General features: G+C 35.6%; 1 pseudogene across 1 annotated transcript; it reads right to left on the minus strand.

Moving 5' to 3' along the window:
• Positions 1-2087: 2087 nt before the first annotated feature.
• Positions 2088-9171, minus strand: LOC148694519 (uncharacterized; annotated as a pseudogene). The gene is made up of 8 exons (XR_015967044.1): positions 6521-9171; positions 5474-5878; positions 4791-5438; positions 4104-4472; positions 3889-4003; positions 3605-3678; positions 2646-3014; positions 2088-2534 (listed from the first exon to the last, which is right to left on the minus strand). The product of XR_015967044.1 is annotated as an uncharacterized LOC148694519 (transcript).
• Between the last annotated feature and the right edge of the window lie 292 nt (positions 9172-9463).

The raw sequence follows: 9463 nt of genomic DNA on the forward strand, positions 1-9463 counted from the left end.
TTAACACACATAGACAAAATTCTCAATCCACCACCATTAGTATGATAAGGTTTAACATGTATATTCCAAACATCAATTTTTTTTTTTTTTTTTTTAATGTCAAACGATAGATTTTGTTAGATTAGTCACCGAAAAAATTTGAATCCACTTCATCATGTAAGGATTCAACATCTTTCCATCACTATAGTAAGGTCACTTGCCAAATTTTTTTTACACGTGTGAAATTCCTTTCTCACATTGTATTTGTTTATTTACTTATTTACTTAAGTTCCATCGAAATTCCTATCACACTTTTTTTTATTCGAGAACTACATTCCTTTCACACTTTGGTAACTTGCATACCAATCTTTTTCTTCAAGCTCTCAAAATTACTCCCTCCCTCCATTGCAAAAAGATGGCCATGGTCGAGATTTGGCAAGGAGAATTTGCGGCAGTTGTTTTTGGTTATCATTCGAATTTTTTTTAGGAGGTAATGGAGATCGATCTAACGAATTGATTTAAGGTATGGATGACCAGTATTTGATATGAGGATGCAAGAAATTGGCTTTCAAAGTTGAAACATGAGTGCTGTATTTATTTATTTATTTTTTATATGAGGATGCAAGAAATTGGCATACAAAATTGAAACATGAGTGTTTGTGTGTCTACATATATATATAAATATATATATATATATATATATGTATGTATATATATATCTTAGAAATCCTCTCTAAATTATAATTAGGAGCTCATTTAGGGAATCTATTGGAGATGCTACTAAAATGACTATTGGAAAATGATATTTTTCATGTATCACAGGAAGCAAAATACAAGAATGAAAAGAGGCAAAACAACATGGGAAGAAATATTATAGTTTGAAGAAACTTATGGAAGTTGAGGTTCATCCCAAAATCAATTCACAGATAAAGAGGCCCAAAATCATTTAAACCAATTCAATTTCAACTTGTATTTTATGAATTGAATCTAGCTTTCCTTCCAAACGAAAAAGAAAAATATACACACATCAAGAAAATTAACAATCCAATTAAAAGATGCGGATTCGATCGATTCGATTTTAGTAGAGAGCTCAAATAAGCACACTCTAGTACAAAGCAGTTTCAGTAGACGTGCACACAAGCACCACTTCAAATGCATTATTTTCCAAACACCCAAAATCGAAATGTAGTGAACAAAGCCCCAATTACAAATCACATAAGTTTCTAGGATAGCTTTTCCATTGAGACCGCAGCTTGCAGGCTTATATCAAACATGATGAGGTCGGCCACGGAAGCAAGGCTGGGCAGACTGTTTAGGGGAGAACAGAGAATAGTCAGAGCAAGTAACAAGAGAAATTAGAAACCAGTACTATTTATTTGATGGTACTCACTATATATGTACGGACTATTGCAAATTGTGTCGGTAAGTGAACATTAACAAGTAGTCACAGAAATTACGATTATAAAGTTTATATTTACTTGATATTTAGCATATATGGAAACTTACCGTTTCATCATCATTGCCATCTTAATCATGCATCGTCGTCGTCTTCTTATTCTTCTTCTTCCTCTTTCCCCAATAACTCTGCTATTTGAAGTCTTACTGGTGTTGGATCACTTTTAGTTTGCTCAACACAGTTGGGAGGGGACCATAAGGTTCATACCAAATCTCCGTGTTCTTGTCCAATATTAAATATTCTAAGTTGAGGAATGACTTACCCTGTAATATAATCAACAATAAGAGCATGCTTTAAAATATTTTGAAAAACTGGATAACACATAATAACTTCAATATTAAAAACATAATAAATGTATTAACTCGATGGTGTATGTTTAACTAGTATCTAAAAATCACATAAATTTTGAATATCAAAAGAGTTGTGTACAAGTATGGTTACCTTCTCAATTAAAAAGAAAGGTTGTTCCGTTGGTCTTGGGTGGCCCAACTCAAACTTGTCTTGATACTTTGAAAATTCAGAAGCAAAAATCTCCACACCACCACACCACCATATTTCGTGAACTTTAATATGTTGAGTGATGGCCAATTAGAAACATTTAGCCCTGGATAGAAACTTCGAAGTTGGGGCAGATTATCAAATTCCATAGATGTTACTTTAGGGAACCGAACTCCTCGTATGTCGTTTGTGGTCCTTTTTCCTTCACAACAATTTCCTCCATTAAACCACAATTCTTAACCTTCAACTCACTTAGCTGCTTCAGATCTTTGGCCACTGAGGCGGGAAAGACATTTTTCAAACTATCACATGAGTCTATCTCAACCGAGTTTAGATTTGGGCACTCAAAACCATTCAACTGAGTAGTAGATGATGTGTCATATACCACTTGTAGTGACTGGCACTGCTCTATTACTAAGGACTCTAGAGCATTCAATCTTCCCATGATACTTGGCCCAAAGATATTAATTACACTGTGGCATCTACAAACATCCATAATTATGAGCCTGCCAAAAGAATCTGAATGAAGTTGGTTGTGGAATATTGTCTTCAACTTAGGTAAGTCCCATATGTACAACGTCTCCAAGCTAGGAAATCCTACCTGTCACATATTCATTTTAGAACTTGTAAACAACCTTTTTTTCACAAAAGTGGGACGCATGCATAAGTTGGAAATAAGAGCATAAAGAAAAGAAGTGAAGGTATAATTCACCTTTTCGTCAAAGAGCTCAATATCTCTTTCTTCTTTGTTGGTTGTAATATTTCCACTCTTAGCACCAAAGATGAATGTCTCCAGTTTAGTACAATCGTCTAGATCCAAATACGTCAAAGACGGCAATTTAATGTAACTTCCAGAGCTGAATCTAGCGAGGTTTGGAAGATGTTGTAGCTCTAAACGGTTTAGCTTATCAAACATGTCATCTGTATTCTCTTCATTTCTAACCATCTCTTCCATGATTTGACAATTGGATATCTTGAGATTTTTGAGTTGTCCAAGACATTTAGCCATGGAACTCGAAAACAAGAATCTTAAATTATCACATTGATGCACATTCAAGGTTGTTAAGTTAGGCATCAAAACCTGCATAGCAGAACAATAATCATGTTTGTTTCAGGAAATTACAATTTACATTGTCGTTAGCCATATATGTTCCAAATATGTAGATATGAAGTAAAGGTAATACATTAAAACAGTAAGCTACCAGGCTACTAGACAGCTGCTGTCTTTTTACATTCATTAATTAACAGAGAACAAATTGGTGTAGAAAACTATCTGAAAAAAGAAACATAGGCCCAAACTTATGTAAATTTAATTCCAAGTTTAAATTATTTTATTTTCGACCAAAAATAATAAAAACTAGTGCGTCAAAAGCACATAAAATTTTGATTATAAAAAAAAAATATGTGTACCAGCATGCTTACCTTCTCAATCAAAAAGAAAGGTTGTCTCGTTGGTGTTGGGTGACCCAACTCAATTTTTTCGTGATATGTTGAAAATTCGGAAGCAAAAATCTCCACACTACCACATTTTTCGAAATTTAATTCGTCGAGTAATGGCCAATTAGAAACATGCAGCCCTGGATAGAAACTCCGAAGTTGGGGCAGATTTTCAAATATCACAGTTTCTACTTTAGGGAAACCGAACTCATGTGTCCTTTCTGGTCTTTTTACCTTGGTGACAATTTCCTCCATTAAACCACAATTCTTAACCTTCAACTTGCTTAGCTGCTTAAGATCTTTGGCCACTGAGACAGGAAAGACATTTTTCAAACTATCACATGAGTGTATCTCAACTGAGTTTAGATTTGGGCACTCAAAACCATTCAATTGAGTAGTAGATAATGTGTCATATACCACTTGTAGTGACTGACACTGCTATATTTCTAAGGACTCTAAAGCATTCAATCTTCCCATGATACTTGGCCCAAAGATATTAATTACGCTGTGGCATCTACGAACATCCATAATTCTGAGCCTGCCAAAAGAATCTGAATGAAGTTGGTTGTGGAATATTGTCTTCAACTTAGGTAAGCCCCATATGGACAACATCTCCAAGCTAGGAAATCCTACCTGTCACATATTCAATTTAGAACTTGTGAACAAACTTCTTGGGACGCATGCATAAGTTGGAAATAAAGGGATAAAGAAAAGAAGTGAAGGTATAATTCACCTTTTTGTCAAAGAGCTCAATATCTCTTTCTTCTTTGTTGGTTGTAATATTTCCACTCTTAGCACCAAAGATGAATGTCTCCAGTTTAGCACAACCGTCTAGAACCAAATACGCCAAGGACGGAAATTTAATGTAACTTCCAAAGTTGAATCTAGCGAGGTTTGGAAGATGTAGTAGTTCTAAACGGTTTAGCTTATCAAACATGTCATCTATATTCTCCTCATTTCTCACTATCTCTTCCAAGATTTGACAATTGGATATCTTGAGTGTTTTGAGTTGTCCGAGACATTTAGCCATGGAACTCGAAAACAAGAATCTTAAACTATCACATTGATGCACATTCAAGGTTGTTAAGTTGGGCATCAAAACCTGCATAGCAGAACAATAATCATGTTTGTTTCAGTAAATTACAATTTACATTGTCGTTAGCCAAATATGTAGATATGAAGTCAAGGTAATACATTAAAACAGTAAGCTACTACGCTACTAGACAGCTGTTGTCTTTTTACGTTCATTAATTAACAGAGGTGTAGAAAATTATCTGAAAAAAGAAACATAGGGCCAAAATTATGTAAATTTAATTCCAAGTTTAAACTATTTTATTTTCGACCAAAAATAATAAAAACTAGTGCGTCAAAAGCACATAAAATTTCGATTATAAAAAAAATTGTGTACCTGCATGCTTACCTTCTCAATCAAAAAGAAAGGTTGTCTCGTTGGTGTTGGATGACCCAACTCAAATTTTTCATGATATGTTGAAAATTCGAAAGCAAAAATCTCCACACTACCACATTTTTCGAAATTTAATTCGTTGAGTAATGGCCAATTAGAAACATGCAGCCCTGGATAGAAACTCTGAAGTTGGGGCAGATTTTCAAATATCACAGTTTCTACTTTAGGGAAGCCGAACTCATGTGTCCTTTCTCGTCCTTTTACCTTTGTGACAATTTCCTCCATTAAACCACAATTCTTAACCTTCAACTTGCTTAGCTGCTTAAGATCTTTGGCCACTGAGGCGGGAAAGACATTTTTCAAACTATCACATGAGTCTATCTCAATTGAGTTTAAATTTGGGCACTCAAAACCATTCAACTGAGTAGTAGATGATATGTCATATACCACTTGTAGTGACTGACACTGCTCTATTTCTAAGGACTCTAAAGCATTCAATCTTCCCATGATACTTGGCCCAAAGATATTAATTACACTGTAGCATCTACGAACATCCATAATTCTGAGCCTGCCAAAAGAATCTGAATGAAGTTGGTTGTGGAATATTGTCTTCAACATAGGTAAGTCCCATATGTACAACATCTCCAAGCTAGGAAATCCTACCTGTCACATATTAATTTTAGAACTTGTGAACAAACCTTATTTTCACAAGAGTGGGACGCATGCATAAGCTGGAAATAACATCCTACCTCAATATCACTTTCTTCTTTGTTGGTTGTAATATTTCCACTCTTAGCACCAAAGATGAATGTCTCCAGTTTAGTACAACCGACTAGAACCAAATACGCCAAGGACGGAAATTTAATGTAACTTCCAGAGCTGAATCTAGCAAGGTTTGGAAGAAGATGTAGCTCTAAACGGTTTAGCTTATCAAACATGTCATCTATATTCTCCTCATTTCTCACTATCTCTTCCATGATTTGACAATTGTATATCTTGAGATTTTTGAGTTGTCTGAGACATTTAGCCATGGAACTCGAAAACAAAAATCTTAAACTATCACATTGATGCACATTCAAGGTTGTTAAGTTGGGCATCAAAACCTGCATAGCAGAACAATAATCATGTCTATTTCAGGAAACTACAATTTACATTGTTGTTAGCCATATATGTTCCAAATATTTAGATATAAAGTAAAGGAAATATATTAAAACAGTAAGCTACTAGGCTACTAGACAGCTGCTGTCTTTTTACGTTCATTAATTAGCAGAGAACAAATTGGTATAAAAAACTATCTGAAAAAGAAATATAGGGCCAAAATTTATGTCAATATAATTACAAATTTAAACTATTTTAATTAAATTGATAACAAAAACACATTATTGTGAAAGATCTCTGGTGCCAAGTGGTGGATAGTACTGTTCAAACCCTTCCTTCTCCTCTTAGTGTAAATTAACATAGTAAAACTTTTATGATCATTGGTGGAAAACAAAATTAGATACTAGCAAGTACAAAATAATCCACTTCGAAATCAGCCATGTGATAATCCTTTTGTACATTCATTATTAATATAAATTAAGGCCATTTGATAACTTAGCATACCATTTAATGGTTGCCTTAGGAAAACATATGCATATTTTTTTTATTGAAAAAAAGAGGAACTATATGGTCGAAATTCAAAGAAGAAAACAATAGTGACAAAGAATCATGCAACCATTTTGTTAGAAGAATAACAGAGAAGGTACCTTCTCATTACTAAACAGTTTCGGGAGTGCACCAAATTCATTCTCCAAACCCATTACGTCGGCTTCTGTATCAATCACTGATTGCTTGCCTTTGGAATAGAAACCAAGAAGTTTTGGTAGATTCCGCAGTGTCAAAAATATTAACTTTTCGAAAGGCTCACCTATGAGTTGCCCATAACATACACTTTCCAACCTCACAAGGTTTTCAAGAGAGAGAGATTCCAGCTTGGGGAAGGCATTATGAGAATAACTCCAACTGATGGAGTTAATGACATATGTAACTTTGTCGTTGTTTTGGACATGGAGATTCTTCAGTTGTTCAACAGCTCCACTGTCAAATAGATAGGAAATAATATTCACACTCTCCATCCCATCCAAGTACAAATGCTCGCATCTCTTTACCAGCAACTTTATACCTCGGTCGAATTGATTTCTCCTGGTGAGTTTGAGTTTTAGCATGTTAGAGCAGGTTTCATCGAAGTCAAGATACTCCCAACAATCACCGATAAGTGTGGTGTATCTTTCTAACTTATCGGAAAACAAGTTGGTTGGAAGAAGGTTAGCATCTGGAATATGTATGTCTAATGCGGACAGATTAGATAAGTGCTTCAGCTCTGAAACTCTAGCATTACTTCCTCTGCCATCGACCAAACCTTCACCCTCCCATTGCCTTGAAGCTTTTTATTCCCATCCTCAAATCTTCTAGTCTTGTCAAGCTTGATATAACACCAAGTGAGATCACAACAAGTTCAGAGCAACCGGTCAAATCCAATAATTGCAGACGAGTCAATTGCCCTATTTCTTTGGGCAACTCTTTAATCTTGGACTCTAGGAAGATAAGCATTTTCAAGTTTGTTAGCTGTCCAACAAGAGTTAGATCTACTAAGTCGCAGTTATATAAGCCCAATGTATGGAGATGCTTTAGGATTTGAATAGATGGAGGTAGTGACTGAATACGGAATCTGGTTACATCCAACACCTTGAGTTCTTTCATCCCTTCAAAAAATTTGCTTGGGATTTCCTGGGAGTCGCCAATATTATCATTCTCGAAGATCAACAATTTTAATTCTGGGCATTCCCAAGGTACTTCAGGAAATCTGGGGATTTTGCAGTACCTCAAGGAGATGGCGGTGTACTTCTTAAATAAATCCTCAGTGGGCCATTCTTTCACCTCATCTCCATATACTTTTAAAAACGCCTTTTGATCATCAGATGCAATCCAGATAGCTCGAACAAGCTCATGCATTCTAAGAGTCCCATCGTTATAACTGTCCAGCAATAGGCAAGAATTTTTTAGTTTTGCAGCCAGTGCATGCAATGAATTCCTTGCATCTTCCACTGTATCAACATTTTTCATCAAACCCAAACCCACACTATAAACCAACAAGTCATTGAGAAAAATTATACAACTCAAACGTCCGGCAAGAATTCCGCACAGCAAGAACAATTGCTTAAGCTCTTGATCTTCCAATCGTCTGTAACTCCACTCTAGAGCCAAGAATGCTTTTTCATTCATTTCCTTCTTTTCAAATCTTTTGAAATTTCTCAATGTATATTTCCATTCCTCCAATGTACTATCCCTTAATGCACTCGCAACTGCAACAACCAAAACCGGCAAACCTCCACATTTCTTTGCTAGTTGGGTTGTTTCTTTCAGTATACGAGTGTCTTTAACGACATTACCTGCCACCTTCTCAAACGAACTCCAACTTTCTTTTTCTGTTAAAAATCCAAGTGGAAATTCTTTTTGCGTATGCATATCAGAGAATAAAACTTTTCTTTCTCTAGAAGTCAACAATAACTTACAGTTCGGCACACCGACGAGTCCCACAGCCTCAAAGTCAATTCTTTCCAAAACATCGTCTAAAATGACAAGAATCATCCCCTCTTTAATCCTGGCCCATAGGAGATTCGCCCTTGTTCCCATATCCTCAGATTCATCAACGACCATCCCCAACTTTTTCGTAATTTCTTTTTGAATTTTTTCGTTGTCTATTTTTAGTATTATAACCACATCATCAAATAACTTCTCTTTCACAGCTTCTCTGTAAACCTCTTTGGCAAGTGTTGTCTTCCCAACGCCCCCTAATCCGTACACCCCAATCCTGTTGATATCAGGTTTTTTCAGTTCCGTAATGATATCCTTCACCATTGAAATCCTTGATTCAAAGGCCATGTACTCGTCCGAGGCTAGGGCAGACACGTCTTCTACAGGAACTTTGTAAGAAACACTGGAAAACTCTTTTTTTTTTTTTTTCATGTGCTTCAATCTTTTCCATCAGTTTTGTTGACTTCCTGCTATGCTGATGATAGTATATCAGATTAGGACATATAATGAGACACTTTGTCTTTGCACGGCCTTCATCATGCAAGAGTGCTTCTGCCTCCCGAGTGGTCTTCTCCGCATCTGACTGCCATTTCTGGGCATCAGCTTCCACTTTTTGATTAACTTTTCTTCCGACTTCATCAACTTCATGCTTCATCCTTTGTTTGACAGGATCAAAATTCTCCAATTTATTCCTTAGGTCTTCAAGGTTGCTTTTGTAGAAAATGATGTAACCCACTTGGCGTGCAACTAGTGTAATTGTGTAGTCAATTATTGTAGGAATAATTGCAGTGAGTATATCCATCGCCATGGCACCTTCAGCTTACCAATTCGTTTGCTTTTTCGATCTAATGAATATATATGAATCCAAAAAATAAAATTCAAGATACGAGAAAGGAATCCTTTATTTTTAAAGCAGATGAAATTAAAAAAAAAAAAGAGAAAAGAAACAATAGGTCATACCTTAGCCCGTGATCGAGATTACACTTGAAGAAAAACAGAGCAGCAGGCAAATTTTTCCGTTTTCTTTTGCTTCTTTTGGAGAAAACTGCATAGTAAAAGCAAAAAGAAGGTTATATCACACTTGCAAAGTAGAAGTCGAGATGATGAAAATATTT

Source organism: Pyrus communis, chromosome 9, assembly GCF_041283825.1.
Source record: "Pyrus communis isolate YQ-2024b chromosome 9, ASM4128382v1, whole genome shotgun sequence".
Classification (NCBI taxonomy): Eukaryota; Viridiplantae; Streptophyta; class Magnoliopsida; order Rosales; family Rosaceae; genus Pyrus; species Pyrus communis.